At 39.1% G+C, this 18,744-nt stretch overlaps 1 protein-coding gene and 1 long non-coding RNA gene across 6 annotated transcripts in view; one reads left to right on the top strand and one right to left on the bottom strand.

Annotated features, from left to right (window-relative positions):
• Positions 1-18,744, bottom strand: part of CEP162 (centrosomal protein 162) — a 108,596-nt gene that overhangs the window by 5,791 nt on the left and 84,061 nt on the right. The gene's annotated exons all lie outside the window — the stretch shown is intronic.
• Positions 11,754-18,689, top strand: LOC129480408 (uncharacterized). Its single transcript, XR_008657029.2, has 3 exons — positions 11,754-12,022; positions 16,981-17,049; positions 18,234-18,689. It is a non-coding gene; the product is annotated as an uncharacterized lncRNA (long non-coding RNA).

Here is an 18,744-nt window from a genome sequence, read left to right as displayed (position 1 = left end):
ATGATTTTGAGTAATATTTCCAGCTGTTACTATCTTGTGATACACCTGTTCCTGGTACTGGAAGCTCTGGTTTTCTGAACGAAGTAGTCAAGTGAATGAGAATTATAATATGGTGTGCTATGATTAAGAGATGGCCAATGAGTAGTGAGATAAGTGAGAACACCTAACTTGAAGAGAAGATGGGCCACAGAGAATTCCTAAGGCGGCTGTGTTTGAATTGAGTCTTAAAGGGTAAGTAGTAGTCAGTCATTACATTATGATGTGCTAGGCATTAGGCTAAGCACTTTACAGCTGTTGTCTCATTTTTTATTAAACCTTATATATGTTTACTGTCTGACTCCTCACATAAAATGTAAACTTCATATGAGCAAAGATTTTTGTCTTTGTTCTCCTCACTATTCCTAGCACCTAGAGCTGCCCATGGCAGAGAGGTAGGTGTTTAACAATTATTCATGAATTAATTAGTGCATTCACCTTTCGATGATTAAACAGTCATTGGTAAATCATATAGACTTAGAAATCTGGTTTTACACAAATAGAGAAAATTTCCTTTTAATTCCACCTACCTAAAAGAACCTTTAAGAATATAATCAAAACTGAATATGTACATATATTTTAAAAATCCTTGCATTTTAATGAATTATCCTCTAGAGATAACTGAATACTTAATAAGCAAACATGTATTTGAAAAATACTTCATGCTATGTACATATTATTAAAAAAACTGGAAACAACCTGCATGCCAACAATAGGGGATTTGTGAAATCAATTAGTAATGATTAATAAGAGCCTGAGACCTAGTCACAGGCAATAGGTTCTAATGGTGGCACTTCTATATGGTGGTTGGTAAGCCTGGACAAGTTACTTCACTTTCCTTAGCATCAATGTCTTCATCTAAAATGGGAATAATCGTAGTAACTACTCTTTTGGTTGCGATGAGAATCAAATAAAATAAGGCATATAAAACATTTTGCACAGTTCCTAGTACATATTAAACTTTTTTTTTAAATTATACTTTGTTCTGGGGTACATGTGCAAAACGTGCAGGTTTGTTACATAGGTATACACGTGCCATGATGGTTTGCTGCTCCCATCAACCCATCATCTACATTAGGTATTTTTCCTAATGCTATCCCTCCCCTAACCCCCAACCCCCTGACAGGCTCTGGTGTGTGATGTTCCCCTCCCTATGCCACTGTGTTCTCATTGTTCAACTACCACTTATGAGTGAGAACATACAGTGTTTGGTTTTCTGTTCTTGCCTTAATTTGCTGAGAATGATGGTTTCCAGCTTCATTCATGTCCCTGCAAAGGACATGAACTCTTCCTTTTTTATGACTACATAGTATTCTATGGTGTATGTGTGCCACATTTTCTTTATCCAGTCTATCATTGATGGGCATTTGGATTGGTTCCAAGTCTTTGCTATTGTGAATAGTGCCGCAGTAAACATACATGTGCATGTGTCTTAATAGTAGAATGATTTATAATCCTTTGGGTATATACCCAGTAATGGGATGGCTGGGTCAAATGGTATTTCTAGTTCTAGATCCTTGAGGGATCGCCACACTGTCTCCCACAATGGTTGAACTAATTTACACTCCCACCAACAGTGTAAAAGCATTCCTATTTCTCCACATCCTCTCCAGCATCTGTTGTTTCCTGACTTTTTAATGATTGCCTTTCTAACTGGTGTGAGATGGTATCTCATTGTGGTTTTGATTTGCATTTCTCTAATGACCAGCAATGAGCTTTTTTTCATATGTTTGTTGGCTGCATAAATGTCTTCTTTTGAAAAGTGTCTGTTCATATCCTTTGCCCACTTTTTGATGGGCTTGTTTTTTTTCTTGTAAATTTAAGTTCTTTGTAGATTATGGATATTAGCCCTTTGTCAGATGGATAGATTGCAAAAATTTTCTCCTATCATGTAGGGTGCCTGTTCATTCTGATTAGTTTCTTTTGCTGTGCAGAAGCTGTTTAGTTTAATTAGATCCCATTTGTCAATTTTTGGATTTTGTTGACACTGCTTTTGGTGTTTTATTCATGAAGTCTTTGCCCATATTGATTTGGACTGAGATGATGGGGTTTTCTAAATATACAATTGTGTCATCTGCAAACAGACACACTTTGACTTCCTCTCTTCCTATATGAATACCCTTTATTTCTTTTTCTTGCCTGATTGTTCTGGCCAGAACTTCAAATACTAAGTTGAATTGAATAGGAGTGGTGAGAGAGGGCATCCTTGTCTTGTGCTGGTCTTCAAAGGGAATGCTTCCAGTTTTTGCCCATTCAGTATGACATTGGCTGTGGGTTTGTCATAAATAGCTATTATTTTGTGATAACGTTCCATCAATACCTAGTTTGTTGAGAGTTTTTAGCATGAAGGGCTGTTGAATTTTGTCGAAGGCCTTTTCTGCATCTATAGAGATAATCATGTGGTTTTTGTCCTTGGTTTCGTTTATGTGGTGGATTTTGTTTATTGATTTGCGTATGGTAAACCAGACTTGCATCTCAGGGATGAAGCTGACTTGATCATGGTGGATAAGCTTTTTGATGTGCTGCTGGATTTGGATTGCTAGTATTTTACTGAGGATTTTTGCATTGATGTTCATCAGGGATATTGGCCTGAAATTTTCTTCTTTTGTTGTGTTTCTGCCAGGTTTTGGTATGAGGATAATGCTGGCCTCATAAAATGAGTTAGGGAGGAGTCCCTCTGTTTCTATTGTGTGGAATAGTTTCAGAAGGATTAGTACCAGCTCCTAGCTGTACCTCTGGTAGAATTTGGCTATGCATACATCTAGTCCTGGACTTTTTTTAGTTGGTAGGCTCCTCTTTGTACCTCTGGTAGAATTTGGCTGTGCATCCATCCAGTCCTGGACTTTTTTTGGTTGGTAGGCTATTAATTACTCCCTCAATTTCAGAACTTGTTATTGGTCTATTCAGGGATTCGACTTCTTCCTGGTTTAGACTTGGGAGGGCATTATGTGTCCAGGAATTTTTCCATTTCTTCTAGATTTTCTAGTTTATTTGCATAGAGGTGTTTATAGTATTCTTTCATGGTAGTTTGTATTTATGTGGGATCGGTGGTGATATCCCCTTTATCATTTTTTATTGTGTCTATTTTATTCTTCTCTCTTCTCTTCTTTATTAATTTGGCTAGCAGTCTATTTTGTTCATCTTTTCAAAAAACCAGCTCCTGGATTCACTGATCTTTCTTGAAAGGTTTCTTGTGTCTCTATCTCCTTTAGTTCTGCTCTGATCTTAGTTATTTCTTGTCTTCTGCTAGCTTTTGAATTTGTTTGCTCTTGCTTCTCTAGTTCTATTAATTGTGATGTTAGGGTGTTGATTTTAGATCTTTCCTGCTTTCTCCTGTGGGCATTTAGTGCTATAAATTTCCCTCTACACACTGCTTTAAATGTGTCCCAGAGATTCTGGTATGTCATGTCTTTGTTCTCATTGGTTTCAAAGAGCTTATTTATTTCTGCCTTCATTTCATTATTTACCCAGTAGTCCTTCAGGAGCAGTTGTTCAGTTTCCATGTAGTTGTGCGGTTTTGAGTGAGTTTTTTAATCCTGAGTTCCAACTTGATTGCACTGTGGTCTGAGAGACTGTTTGTTATGATTTCCATTCTTTTGCATTTGCTGAGGACTGTTTTACTTCCAATTATGTGGCCAATTTTAGAAGAAGTGCAATGTGGTGCTGAGAAGAATTCTGTTGATTTGGGGTGGAGAGTTCTGTAGATGTTTATTAGGTCTGCTTGGTGCAGAGCTGAGTTCAAGTCCTGAATATCCTTGTTAACTTTTTGTCTTGTTGATCTGTCCAATGTTGACAGTGGGGTGTTAAAGTCTCCCATTATTATTGTGTGGGAGTCTAAGTCTCTTTGTAGGTCCCTAAGGACTTGCTTTATGAATCTGGGTGCTCGTGTATTGGTTGCATATATATTTAGGATAGTTAGCTCCTCTTGTTGAATTGATTCCTTTACCATTATGTAATGGCCTTCTTTGTCTCTTTTTATCTTTGTTGGTTTAAAGTCTTTTTTATTAGAGACTAGGACTGCAACTCCTGCTTTTTTTTTTTTTGTTTTCCATTTGCTTGGTAGATCTTCCTCCATCCCTTTATCTTGAGCCTATGTGTGTCTCCACATGACCTGGGTCTCCTGAATACAGCACACTGATGGGTTTTGACTCTTTATCCAGTTTGCCAGTCTGTGTCTTTTAATTGGAGCATTTAGCCTATTTACATTTAAGGTTAATATTGTTGTGTGAATTTGATCCTGTCATTGTGATGTTAGCTGGTTATTTCGCTGGTTAGTTGGTGCTGTTTCTTCCTAGCACTGATGGTCTTTACAATTTGGCATGTTTTTGCAGTGGCTGGTACCAGTTGTTCCTGTCCATGTTTAGTGCTTCCTTCAGGAGCTCTTTTAGGGCAGGCCTGGTGGTGACAAAATCTCTCAGCACTTGCTTGTCTGTAAAGGATTTTATTTCTCCTTCACTTATGAAGCTTAAGTTTGGCTGGATATGAAATTCTGGGTTGAAAATTCTTTTCTTTAAGAATGTTGAATATTGGCCCCCACTCTCTTTTGGCTTGTAGAGTTTCTGCCAAGAGATCTGCTGTTAGTCTGATGGGCTTCCCTTTGTGGGTAAGCTGACCTTTCATTCTGGATGCCTTTAAGATTTTTTTCCTTCATTTCAACTTTGGAGAATCTGACAATTATGTGTCTTGGAGTTGCTCTTCCTGAGGAGTATCTTTGTGGTGTTCTCTGTATTTCCTGAATTTGAATGTTGTTCTGCCTTGCTAGGTTGGGGAAGTTCTCCTGGATAATATCCTGCAGAGTGTTTTCCAACTTGGTTCCATTCTCCCCGTCACTTTCAGGTACACCAATCAGACGTAGGTTTGGTCTTTTTACATAGTCCCATATTTCTTGGAGGCTTTGTTTCTTTTTAATCTTTTTTCTCTAAACTTCTCTTCTCACTTCATTTCATTCACTTGATCTTAAATCACTGATACCCTTTCTTCCACTTGATCGAATTGGCTATTGAGGCTTGTGCCTGCGTCACGTAGTTCTCGTGCCATGGTTTTCAGCTCCATCAGGTGATTTAAGGTCTTCTCTATGCTATTTATTTTAGTTAGCCATTCATCTACTCTTTTTTCAAGGTTTTTAGCTCCTTTGCGATGGTTTCAAACATTACTGATCTTCTGAGGCCTACTTCTGTCAACTCGTCAAAGTCATTCTCCGTCCAGCTTTATTCCATTGCTGGCAAGGAGCGGCATTCCTTTGGAGGAGAAGAGGCACTCTGATTTTTGGAATTTTCAGCTCTTCTGCTCTGTTTTCTCCCCCATCTTTGTGGTTTTATCTACCTTTGGCCTTTGATGATGGTGACCTAGAGATGGGGTTTTGGTGTGTATGTCCTTTGTTTATTAGTTTTCCTTCTAACTGTCAGGACCCTCAGCTGCAGGTCTGTTGGGAGTTTGCTTGAGGTCCACTCCAGACCCTGTTTGCCTGGGTATCACCAGCAGAGGCTGCAGAACAGCAAATATTGCAGAACAGCAAATGTTGCTGCCTGATCCTTCCTCTGGGAGCTTCATCTCAGAGGGGCACCCGGCTGTATGAGGTGTCAGTCGGCCCCTATTGGGAAGTGTCTCCCAGTTAGGCTACTCGAGGGTCAGGGACCCACTTGAGGAGGCAGTCTGTCCGTTCTCAGATCTCAAACTCCATGCTAGGAGAACCACTGCTCTCTTCAAAGCTGCCAAACAGGAACGTTTAAGTCTGCAGAAGTTTCTGCTGCCTTTTGTTCGGCTACGTCCTGCCCTCAGAGGTGGAGTCTATAGAGGCAGGCAGGCCGGCCTCCTTGAGCTGCGGTGGGCTCCACCCAGTTTAAGCTTCCTGGCCACTCTGTTTACCTACTCAAGCCTCAGCAATGGCGGATGCCCCTCCCTCAGCCTCGCTGCCACCTTGCAGTTCGATCTCGGACTGCTGTGCTAGCAGTGAGCAAGGCTCTGTGGGCATGGGACCCTCCGAGCTAGGCGCGGGATATAATGTCCTGGTGTGCTGTTTGCTAAGACCATTGGAAAAGCACAGTATTAGGGTGGGAGTGTCCCAATTTTCCAGGTACCATCTGTCACAGCTTCCCTTGGCTAGGAAAGGGAATTCCCAGACCCCTTGCGCTTCCTGGGTGAGGTGATGCCCTGCCCTGCTTCGGCTCACACTCCTTGGGCTGCACCCACTGTCCAACAAACCCCAGTGAGATGAACCTGGTACCTCAGTTGGAAGTTCAGAAATCAGCCATCTTCTGCATCGCTCACGCTGGGAGCTGTAGACTGGAGCTGTTTCTATTTGGCCATCTTGCATTTCAGATGGAGGTTTTTTCTATAAGACCCTGACTGGGGCTGCTGCCTTTAAGAGATGCCCTGCCCAGAGAGGAGGAATCTAGAGAGGCGTTCCGGCTACAGCGGCTTTGCCAAGCTGCAGTGGGCTCCGCCCAGTTCGAACTTCCTGTAGGCTTTGTTTATACTATGAGGGGAAAACTGCTTACTCAAGCCTCAGTAATGGTGGACGCCATTCCCCCCACCAAGCTTGAGCATCCCAGGTCACTTCAGACAGCTATGCTGGCAGTGAGAATTTCAGTCCAGTGGATCTCAGCTTGCTGGGCTCTGTAGGGGTGGGATCTGCTGAGCTAGTCCACTTGGCTCCCTGGCTTCAACCCCCTTTCCAGGGGTGTCTTGCTAGCATTCCAGGTGCCACTGTGGTATGAAAAAAAACTCCTGCAGCTAGCTCAGTGTCTGCCTGAATGGCCGCCCAGTTTTGTGCTTGAAACCCAGGGCCCTGGTGGTGTAGGCACCCAAGTGAATCTTCTGGTGTGTGTGTTGCGAAGACCTTGGGAAAAGCGTAGTATCTGGGCTGGAGTGCACCGTTCCTCATGGCACAGTCCCTCACAGCTTCCCTTGGCTAGGGGAGGGAGTTCCCCAACCCCTTGCACTTCCCGGATGAGGCAACGCCCCACCCTGCCTTGGCGCACCCTCTGTGGGTTGCACCCACTGTCTAACCAGTTCCAATGAGATGAGCCAGGTACCTCAGTTGGAAATGTAGAAATCACCTTCCTTCTGTGTTGATCTCACCAAGAGCTGTAGAATGGAGCTGTTCCTATTTGACCATCTTGTCAGCCTCCCCACCACAGATTAAACTTTTGATAAATAATTATATTATAATGCCTCTATTTTGAAATGGTACAATAGAAGTGCCAATAAAGATATATACTGTCATGAAAAGATCTTACATATATCTATCTATCTATCTATCTATCTATCTATCATCTATCTATCATCATCTATATCTATCTATCTATCTATACACACACACACACACATACACACACATATATACTGTTAGGTTAAAAATGCTTTGAAAATCATATGCATGCATACATACATACATGAACAAACATGTATTTGCATGTGTACACACATGAGAACCATATCCACAATATTGGTATTTCTCTATGAATAGAAAAAAATCTGGAAGGACATAGAGCAAAATATAGGTAGTGGGATTATAGTGATTTTATACCATCTAATTGCTAATACTAATTATTATGTATTAATAGTATAAAAATACATTGCATATTGAATCCATGCTCAACTAAGGACAGAAATAGCACCCAAAAAAAAGCATATAAGCATATATTCTTTAATGAATAAAACTCTGTTATCTTTTTATTACTTTACTGAAGTAAAAAAGAGTGATTCACCCGGATGATGTCACTTAACGGTGACTGAAGATGCTTTCTTACTGGAGAAGACAGATATCACTGACTGTTGGCAGGAGGTGGCTCAGGTGCTAGAGTTCAAACAATCTGTGCATAGCCCAGAGACTGCTTCCCAGAGAAGACATTTGTCTTTGTTCTCTTACTTGTTGGTGAGTAGATAATCTTAGAAACTACACATCTCAATTTAAACTGAACCACAAAATTATTCCTATTTTTATTACTTTAAACAAGCCTGGGCTGGTCATGATGGCTCACGCCTGTAATCCCAGCACTTTGGGAGGCTGAGACGGGTGGATCACTTGAGGTCAGGGGTTCCAGACCAGCCTGGCCGACATGGTGAAACTCCGTCTCTACTAAACACACAAAAATTAGCCAGGTGTGGTGGCACAATCCTGTAATCCCATCTACTCGGGAGGCTGAGACATAAGAATCACTTGAATGAGGGAGGCAGAGGTTGCTGTGAGCCGAGATTGTGCCACTGCACTCCAGCCTGGGCGACAACAGTAAGACTGTCTCAAAAAAACAACAAAAAAATGAGCCTGGTACACTGTATCTGTGTACTTTTCAATCATATCATGTGCCTTCGTGCTTTGTAACTACTGGCATAAGTCTTCCTGGTCACTTTGCTAGAGGAATTGTGAGTACTTACTTAATCTAGAGGGTTTAGATTCTAATTAGGCTAGCACTGAAGGAGATGCTGGGCACTGTGTCTTAAGCAGTCATTCCTGCCTTCTTTGCTGACAAGGCCTTGATATTGTTCAGGTGTTCATGTGATGCTGGGGTAAATTCTGATCAGTTTTACTGTCAGTTTACTGGACAACTACTGGACAAAAACAACTGATCAGTCATAGCTGTCCAGTTTTTCTTGGCAGTGATTGGTTTAGAGGTGGGCACGTCTTAGTCTGTTTTCTGCTGGTATAACCAAATACCACAGACACTTATTTGGCTCACAGTTCGGCATCTGGACAGTCCAAATGCATGGCACTGGCATCTGGGAAGGGCCTTTTGGTGCGTTAACCCATGAAAGAAAGGCAGGCAGGTGATGAGACAGAGAGGGAATGGGAACCACTGAACTTATTCCTTTATCATGAGCCCACTCCTGTGATAACTAACCCATTCCTGCTTTAACATCAACTAAATTTAAATATAAGTTTTGGCAGGGACATTCAAACCGCAGCAGCATGTGACACAGTTCTGAAGCAAAGGCAGTTAGCGGGAGACATTATAGACTATATGTATCTGTTTGATTATTTTTCTGTCCCACTGGTTAGAATGTTCCTTGACAGCAAGGACTCCAGATGTTTCATTGCTCTATCTTAAGAAGCATGTAACAGGGACTGACACCTGCTCACTAAGTATTCATTAAATCAATGAATAAAAAATGCTATGAAGGTCTTATTTAACTTGATAGCTGTAAAAACTGAGGCTGAGAGAGTTTAAACACACTAGAAGTGGCTACGTAAAGATAACTTTTTTCTTCTGCATGGGAAACTGACCTTGGGTTCAGTCACTTTTCTGTGTCTGTTCTCCCCTTGATAAAGAATGGCCATTGGCCACACACCAGGCACCTAGGCTTGGGGGACTTTGTATGAACTGAAATACTTCATAGGAAGACAGTTTTGGGCTCTCCTGAGCATGCTGACTCTTGTAACTGAGCATGTTCTTGTGGGAGCCACCACGCAAGGATTAGTATAAGAGATATCGGTTCTTGTGGAGCATGGGGCATCTAAGCTAGCAAGGGAGTAAGACTCGTACCTGGCAGGTGGTATGAGTCTTATTTCCTTGCACCTGTGTTGTCACTCGGACAGCTCCTGGACAACTATATGAACTGCTGTGAGAATGACTTGCACTGAAGAGAAATGCGTCATGCTGCCTTGCTAGCCTGCTGTTTCCTGGCCTGTATTCAGCATGCCAAATGTGGCCTTATGGTTGTTGTGTGACTCTAAATGTTTTCTTGAACATGCTAGCGAGCCTTACAACGGCGAGTCAAGAATTTAAACCCACATCTTATAAACCCTCTGATCTTTCCACTGTCCATTCACAAAACAACAGCAGCTAGCTGTAGAATATTTGGAACAAATTACAGTAAGAATTTTGATAATTCTTATGAGTGGGCCACAATAGTCCCTGAGGTCTTATTAGAGGTAAGTCTTAAATATTCTCTATATCTTTTATAAAATATGCAGATTAAAAAACAAAATCCCACAAATGAAAAAATCTATAATCAGTAAAATGCATATCCTAATAATAGGAAAAATATGAAAATAAGCAATAATAGCATCAATCTTTAGTTATCCGTAGGGATCATTAGTAAAGATTCATGTCTTTTCTCTGCAACTGCAGGGTGTGAAGAAATAAATGAACTGAAGATTTTTGCAGTCAATGAGAAGTGGAATAATAGATTGAAAAATCTATGATGAATATTAAAACACAAAAGATTAGAGTCTTAAAAAAAAAACCAAGGATTTGAAAAATACATGCCTGAGTTAGCATCAACGGAAGAGGTGCTAGATGCTTCGTAAGATTTTCACCCTGTTGCAGCACACATAATTTCAAAAGATGTGCTTGAAAATACTTTAGGTAACAAAGACATGAAACATAATGAAGAGTTTAGAAACATCCTTTCAGATTTCTATAACTAATATACTAAGTGGCAGTCATCTTTGCTTTATGCTGAAAACTTATAAATCATTGTTCAGTTATCTCATGGCCTATAAAATGTTAAAAACACATAAGCAATCAAAAGTTCACCAGTGGTTTAAAATGTATAGTGTGCTTTCATCTGTGGCGATGTATAGTGTACTTTCACTTGTGGTCATGTGGAGTCAAGGGGAGACTCCTCCGTTAAACAACTAGAAAACAGCACAAAATCGTTGAAACAACTGTTTTCAGACACTGGATAACAGCACTACAGACTGTGATTTCTGGAAGAAGGGAAATAAGGTGAGCTCTAGAGTTGTTCAGTTTATTGCCTGGAGGCAGTTTTGAAGCCAGTGGAAATGACCTGAGCATTTCCTGGAGCTCACACGGAGGTGGGAATAGTTCATATTTCCACCAGCCTGAGAGGAAATGCCTCATAATACACAGGACGTCAGGAGAGTCCTCAAACTAGTCTTGTCAAAACAGCTATTATATAGAATATTACACAGAATACAGCTGTTATAAATAAACTCCATATTAAAAGGTAGGTATTCCAATTAAAAGGCAGGGTGTCATTACCTTTACTCAGGACACTGAGTGCTTAGCTTTCTAGTAGTTATGCTTAAAAATCATGTGCTGTGTCTTTTCTACTTTCAAGTATTTTAGATATTCTTAAAGTAAGAACTGTCTTACCATTGTATTGCTCAATTAACAACAATTAAGTTAACTAAAACTGACTTCATTCTTTATCTTGCAAACAGGTACATATACTTTCTTTTATCGCTTTTCCTAAAAACTTTTTACTTCAGTTCTGAGGTTCTGTAAACTTAGTGCTTATGTTAACAAAGTTTTATGTACATCTTAAACACTGAAAAGAATGTGCAATGCTGAACCAGCCTTTCAACTACTAGAACAAGATTTTAAAAACTGACACTTGCATAATTGTAGAGTGTTTTTACATTGATCTTTTCATAATACAACTGGCTCTATTTTGCCTGTGGGACTTAAATCCTTCAGTAACAATAAATGGTATATATGCATCAAAGAATAGGGTGTGCAGCTTTCCTAGCTTTTCACACTTTTTAGAATCAAATGGATCTTAGAATCAAATGGAAGAAAGCTCTCTATCCTCCTCTTTTTCTGCCTAAAAGTAGGAAATAAATTTTCCTTTAGTGAAGAGGACTCTAGATGCTTATCAGCCCAGAGATGGCACCGGAGGAATCTGCAGTACTCCATGAGTTTCCTACCATATATTTACATTCCCAGTTTCCCACCTTTGTAGCCTAAAATGGCTTTCCTCTGTCCTTTCTTTACCTACAAATTGATTGTTCTTTGTTGAAGATGGTTTGTAAGCCAGAGTTCTAAGCCACTGTTTTGAGTTACTTTTCGTTGAGGTTTCTCCTCTGATGTGTGCTGCACACATTAATAAATTTGTTTTTCTCTTGTTAATCTGTCTTTTGTTACAGTGGCCTGTCCAAACAGGAACTCTCATGGGTTGAGAAAAAAAATTTTTCCTTCCTGACAGTTTTTGGCAATGCAGATGGAACTTTCTGGGATACCCCATCCACTCTGGAACCTGCAGATGAAATCCTAGCAAAACTGGCAGAAGCTGGTAAAAGGTAAGAATTCTTACCAAACTCAGCTCTCCCAGATACCTGTCTATAGCAGCCAGTCAAGAAAGGAAGGTGAAATTTTTCCTGGTCCTTCTTTTCCACATTCAGATTGGTAGGAGAAAAAAATTTGTAAAATTCTTTGAATTTGTGACTCTTGTGGGTTTGGTTTTGGTTACCTATTGGTTATAATTAATTTCTAGCCTCCTTGAAAAGGTCATTGTTTTCCATTGTCTTTGCATCATTTATTGTAAGGAGGAGAATCACAGGATAGAACACAGACATAGGTCATATAAGCCCGTTGTTCCAGCCACCCTTTCAGGCTGGTGAGTTCACGGTTCTCACCAGACTGGTGTGTTCACGGTTCTCACCAGACTGGTGTCTGTTTAGACAAACCTTGCTGTGGGTCCCCAATAAGAAAAAGAAAGGATGAGGTTCACCTTTTATCTTGTTTTATGTCCTGAGAGTTTGGCTTTTATGACCACTGAGAACACTGGTCTCTGGTCTCTGCCAGGTTGGGGGGGCACAAGCGTTGGCTTGTGTCAGGCAGCCAGGTGAACAGGGTGGGAACCCAAGACACAAGTGACAAGCGGTGTTCTCTTTGTCTGATGCAGCTCAGGGGAGTTTGTCTTAATAAGAGACGCCAGTCCATAAGGAGCCTTTGGTGTTTCAAACTTTGTTGTTTGGTTGATACTGGGAGAGTCCCATCCCAGCAGTGCCTGTGTGGTGTCACAGATTAGCAGGTCTGTGACTGGAGGTGTCTCTGTGGGAGGCTTGAAACACCGTTTTCACACAACTATTCTGTCTGCAGAGCAATGAAGGTCTTTGTTTTCTTAGGCTATCTTTGGGAGAAACTTTGGATATCGAGGGAGATTGGATCTTTTGCAGACTTTTTGAGGAAGTCTCTGGCAACCATGGTTAAGCTACAGAAGGCTACTTGGTTGTTTTTTTGTTGGTTTTTCGTAGAGACAGGGTCTTGCTCTGTCACCCAGGCTGGGGTACAGTGGCACAATCAGCTCACTGAAGCCTTGAACTCCTGGGCTTAACCAATCCTCTCACCTCTACCTCTTGAGTAGCTGGGACTACAGGCACATGTTACTGCACAAGCTAACTTTTGTATTTTTTGTAGAGATGATGTCTCGCCATGTTGCCCAGGCTGGCATCAAACTCCTGGCCTTGGGAGATCCTCTCACCTCAGCCTCCCAAAATGCTAGAATTTACAGGTGTGAGTCACCTTGCCTGGAAGACTTGTTTCAAACCATAAAAAAAGCTTATTGGTCTAGAGCAGCAGTTCCCAGCCTTTTTGGTACCAGGGAATGGTTTTGTGGAAGACAATTCTTCCACAGAAAGAGGGAGGATGGTTTTGGGATGATTCAAGCTCATCACATTTATAATTAGATTCTCTTATATGAGCCCACAACCTAGATCACTTGCATGTGCAGTTCACAATCAGGTTCACGCTCCTATGAGAATCTAATGCCTGCACTGATCTGACAGGAGGCAGAGCTCAGGCAGTAATGCTCACTTGCCCCCATCTCATCTGCTGAGAGGCCCGGTTCCTAACAGGCCATGGACTGGTACTGGTTTGTGGCCCAGGGTTGGGGACCCCTGGTCTAGAATCACATTAAAAAGGGTATACCTTTAAAGATTTGAGCTTTTATATCAAAAAATGATTTTTTTTTCAATTTTAAAGGGAGTATTCATTCAAAACAAATGTCTTACTGGTACTTATGGTAAAATAAAATTCAAAAGAGGGCATAAAAGAGTGTCAAGTCTAGTCTAAAAAAAAAAAATAAACAAAAGTCAGACTAGACTTAAGACCAACGTTAACATCCACACTTGCTATAAATTCCTCCTCACCTACCTATAGTCTCCTTTACTCCCAACTGCCTGACACTGATCTACCAGAAGATCTTCCGACCTCTGGGTCCCTGACTTAAACTTCTTTCCTCAAAATCCAGTCTCATCCTCTGAACAAATTCCTTTAATCCTAAAACTCCTCCAACTTCCCCAGGAAATCTTTTAAATGCCCAGCTGCCTACTAACTTGCCTTCCTCTGAAAGATTTACAGAAAGTACTGCAGCCTGATATCCAGGGCCGGGGTGTATAGGTTACTTGTGTAAATACTGCCAACCAGGAAATAAACAGAACACTGTCTCAGGGAACTGGCAGCCAGGCTGGCTTTGCTGTACCTACACTCCACCTACTTTACAGAGCTCTATCATCAACTCCATCAGCTCCAGGCCTTCTTATATTTTGGGGTCCCCACTACAAAAATATTCCTTAAGACTGTCCTGTGCTCAAGGAAAAGAAAAACTTAAAAAAAAATACCCTGGATCTTTCATAATAGGCAAATATGCCCTAAAACTCCTTCTTGGAGAAAACTTCCGTCCTTTCTCAGGACGTCCTTTCTCAAGACACGTGAATCTCACCATGTCTTTGAAATTAAACATTCAAGGAGTTAACTAAAACAACCCCCACATACATTTGAGATTAAAGAAAAAAAGGCGGCCCAGAGGGAGAAGAGTTTGTTTTTGTTTTTTTAAACACACTGCTATAAAAACTCCTTTACCCCAAATTTCGTCCATACCCTCCATGAGATTACCTACAAAGGGCAAATGAAAAATTTTAAGTCTTCCTCAGAAATACCAGTAAAAAGTTTGGCCATCCAAACAGGTAACCTTAATTTATTCCATCTGCCAAATATACAATTTGCATTGAACTATTCTTTTATAAATTAGCGAGTTTTATATTATTGTGCCTGTCTCATGGCTAAAACTTTAAAATGAAAGCTATATGATCTCTGCATCTGTCTATTTTTATGTACGTCTATGTGTATGTGTGTGTATATATGTATACATTTTTTTTCTACCTTTGGATGGTATTGTCAAAAGTAATTCATAAAAGAGCACTATTTAATTGGCTTAAAGAAAAAGAAGCACTTACATAAATTAAGAATTCCAAAAACTCTCAGAAGTATAGAAACTAACCCAAATGCTTTTCAAGTTCATGTGTCTCAGGTAAATCTGGTATATGATTAGTTTAACATTATTGGTTTAATAAAAATAGGCACGCCTTCAGAGTTGTCAACAGTAAGTATGATGCAGACATACAACCCTTATGCTACCTGGGTTTACTAATCAAATAAGTATCTCTGCTAGATATTTAAAATTAAAGACCTAGGAGTTCATCCCCAAATCAAATGTGCAAGTTGAAGTACAGTATCCATTATTCCATGTATATTAAGCACAGCAGGAAAAGAAAAACATGTATTTAACTTTTGAGTTCTTGTGCTGCTTGCCTAACATGTATGTGTTGTAAAAATAGTTAACAGGAAAGTAAGATGATGACTAGCTGTTTAATGGCTCATGAATTTTCATAAGCAATCCAAGCATAATTGTTAATAACAAGTACATTAAGTAAATATTAGTGGGATAAAATTTATAAAGTCTTCAAAAATATTAGTTACCCAAATCTCTTTGGCATAACTTACATCCTTGGGGTTCTGCTGAGTGAAATAATAAATATTCATTGAATATCTAGATCATTCCCAAATATACTGAAACATTAACTTCTGTTTCACAGACTCATGTTGCTGAACACAACCATATCTACCTCGGCTTCTTAATTTTTACAGAGAAGCAAATCACCTGTTCTTATTGTCACATTAAGAAAACTATAAAATATGCTTCTAGAAGTCATGAAATGATGTTAATCTACAAAATGTTGGTATATGACAGGTCATGGCTGCTTTGTAGTTTTCATAAGAAATTAATGTTACTAAGGATTAAAAGTTCTAATATACATATATTTAAAACTACTAAAGATGAGAGAAACAACTTTGTATGCAAAATATGCAAGGAAAATAAGATGTAGTTTTGGTAAGCAAAGTTATGAGGAATGAAGATGTGTTTTTGTTAAAGGAAAAAGAATAATTAAATCTGTACTAAAGTAGAATGACAGATTGTTTTAGAATGAGAAAGGAGAAGGAAGAACAAAAAAATGAATGAACATAGAAAGCTTGGAGAAGGAGAGAGAAAGTGAGAATGCATGAATATCTTGTGTGTTCAAGCTGTCTAAAACAGAATATGTTTATTATAAGAGTTTTAAAAATAGGCCTTAATGTCAAAAGTACAGTGGACAAAACTAGAAACTGGTTTTCTCTCTTAAAACAACAAAGCTTTCTTGGAGCATTGGTCTGCTCTTGATAAGAGATTATAAAAGATTTTCTTTACCTTTAAGTTAATTTATGTAGAAAGCAAAGATTTTGTGTTTTAGTAAAATAACTTCCTGTGTTTCCTATGGTCTCTATCAGTTCTTTGATTACTTAGGAAAACTGAGTCTTCTCACAATGCGACTTTCTGTATTTGCCTTTCGAATCTTTTAATAATCACTTTGGATAACTAAGTATTGTTTCATAACAACCTGTGATCCTATTTAATCAAATGTTTTAAACTTTTTGACATTTTTGACAACTTCCCCAAATCAAATTATAAATTATTTTGACCTCAAACTAGCTTTGGGATGTTCCAGAGGGCCCTGGAAAGTCTCAAAAGAATGTTCTTTCTCTCTTTACAAATAGACATGTCAAAGTAATTAGGCTTATTTGACATGATAAATTGTACAGGAATCATTGTCAAATAAAGACAATGTTTAATCTTCTTTGAGTTACTTTTGTATGGATATGTTATTAACAAATGTTCCAGAAGTTGTATACAATTCCTAAAAATCTGGTATGTCTTGGTATGATGTTATCAGTAATAATGCTAGTTAATATCTTAATGTTGTATTGTCACAAAAATAACCAAATTTCCATATCAAGTGCATTATAATGAACTCTCATCAGATGTTTAACCATGGCTAGTTTAAAGTCTTGTCATCCAGAGATAGATAGTTAATTGTTTTACTCTGTTACTTTCCTAAGAGCTTTTGTAAGCAATTATAAATACAAAGTGTTTTATCTTCAGAAAGATTCATGGAAACGACTCTGAGAAGTACAGGCTTCGGATAACTTCAAGATCATACCATTTGGCCGGGTAAGAATTTTTCAGAATTCTAATGAAAAGATTGATCGGTTTATAGAAGTGCTAACCCAACATCAAGCAGAACAAGAATTAATTACATGGGACTAAGTAAACTGATGAAGAATTCTTTTTAGGGACTGTCTGTTTAAAATACTGCTGATTCTTTAATATTCTGTAAGAGAACTTTTTCTCTTAAGCTATCCATAGCTTACAGCAATTTGGTAAATTATACTTTTGTAAACAGAATTGAAATATTTGTCTTTTTTTCCTCTCTTATCTCTCCAGAAACCATTAGTTGAGTATTCTTATTTTCACAGCGATATAAATATTTGTATAAGTTCAGTAAGAACCTGTTCTCTTTGTAACACAACTGGAAACATCAGTTATACTACCAAGGCTTTGACTGGAATGTCATATTTCAGAATGTGCATAGAATCAGATATAATCGGACAACTTAAAAAAATACATTGACTTTCTGTAGCCAATAAAGTCCCTTGGAAAAAACTGGCTTGGTACCTTACATACAAGGTTTCCTTACAGATGAGTAAGAAATGTCACTGCCTGGCAAGCCCAGGAGCCTCACAATATTTGGGGGATCTAGAAAAGAAAGGAATTTACCTGGATCTATTGGTATTGGAGGCAAAATCTGAAGGCAAGCCTTTGGCATGCGTTTCTAGCCTGGAGAGGCCAATAAAGAGCCAATCTGAGAATCCTTATTAAAAGTTCCAGCAAAACAGACTTATAAAAGAGGCTATATGTTTAATCACTATTCTTGGTGCACTTTTTATGCAAATAACCAAGCCAAGGTTAATGAGACTGGACTTATTTTTGCCAACAAATTGGTTTTATTGTGATTATCTCTGATAGAAATGAGGGTGACTGCAGAGAGAAAAATACTGTGCTTCATTAGAAAACTGTAACACACCCTTGTAGATATCAGATTCTAGCCTTGTTCTTTATCTCTGGGGTTTTGTTATTTACATGTAATCTGGTCTAGATCTCTGTCTATAATTCTCCAAAGTAGTATTTCAAATTTTTCTCCTACCTTGCTGCGTGTCTTATGACTAGAGATACTCAAACCGTAAAAAATGCTTTGAGCCCAACATCTAGAACTCTTGACTAGCTGCTCTTAGATTCAGAAATTAGTATATATACTACTCCTACCACTAATTTTTGTTTTTCTTTTGTTTCCATAGAAATGCCTCTTATTAAATCACCATATAGAGGCCTAACTTTGATGAGAGCTCACCTGCAATATCTCCTGAAATGAGACACAACTGCTTAATTGAATTGACCTATTCTCAGCACTAAGACAATGATTTGATATGGGGCAATGTACTTAAATTTGTTCAGTTGCACTTGTTCCAATCTATGTTTTTCTCTTCCTTTGCCAATCTCTGATCTCACAATCTCTAATCCAAATCTCTTCAAAGCTACCAACTTGGAGAGTTCTAAGCCACCATTTTGAGTTACTTTGTGTTGTGGTTTCTCCCGCATTGTGTGCTGCACATATTAATAAACTCGTTTTTCTCTTATTAATCTGTCTTTTGTTACGGGGTCTGTCTCAACTAAAAACTCATGAGGGTTGAGGAAAAAATTAGTTTTCCTCCCTGACAGTACTTAACACAGAAATGGCCTTCACTATTCAATTTTGGCTCCTGAAGAAAACAAACAGAAAACCCAAACATCTCCCATCCCATTTTCCCC

This window comes from Symphalangus syndactylus, chromosome 4, assembly GCF_028878055.3.
Source record: "Symphalangus syndactylus isolate Jambi chromosome 4, NHGRI_mSymSyn1-v2.1_pri, whole genome shotgun sequence".
NCBI classification, from domain to species: Eukaryota; Metazoa; Chordata; class Mammalia; order Primates; family Hylobatidae; genus Symphalangus; species Symphalangus syndactylus.
This window is presented reverse-complemented; position numbering and strand designations above follow the sequence as displayed.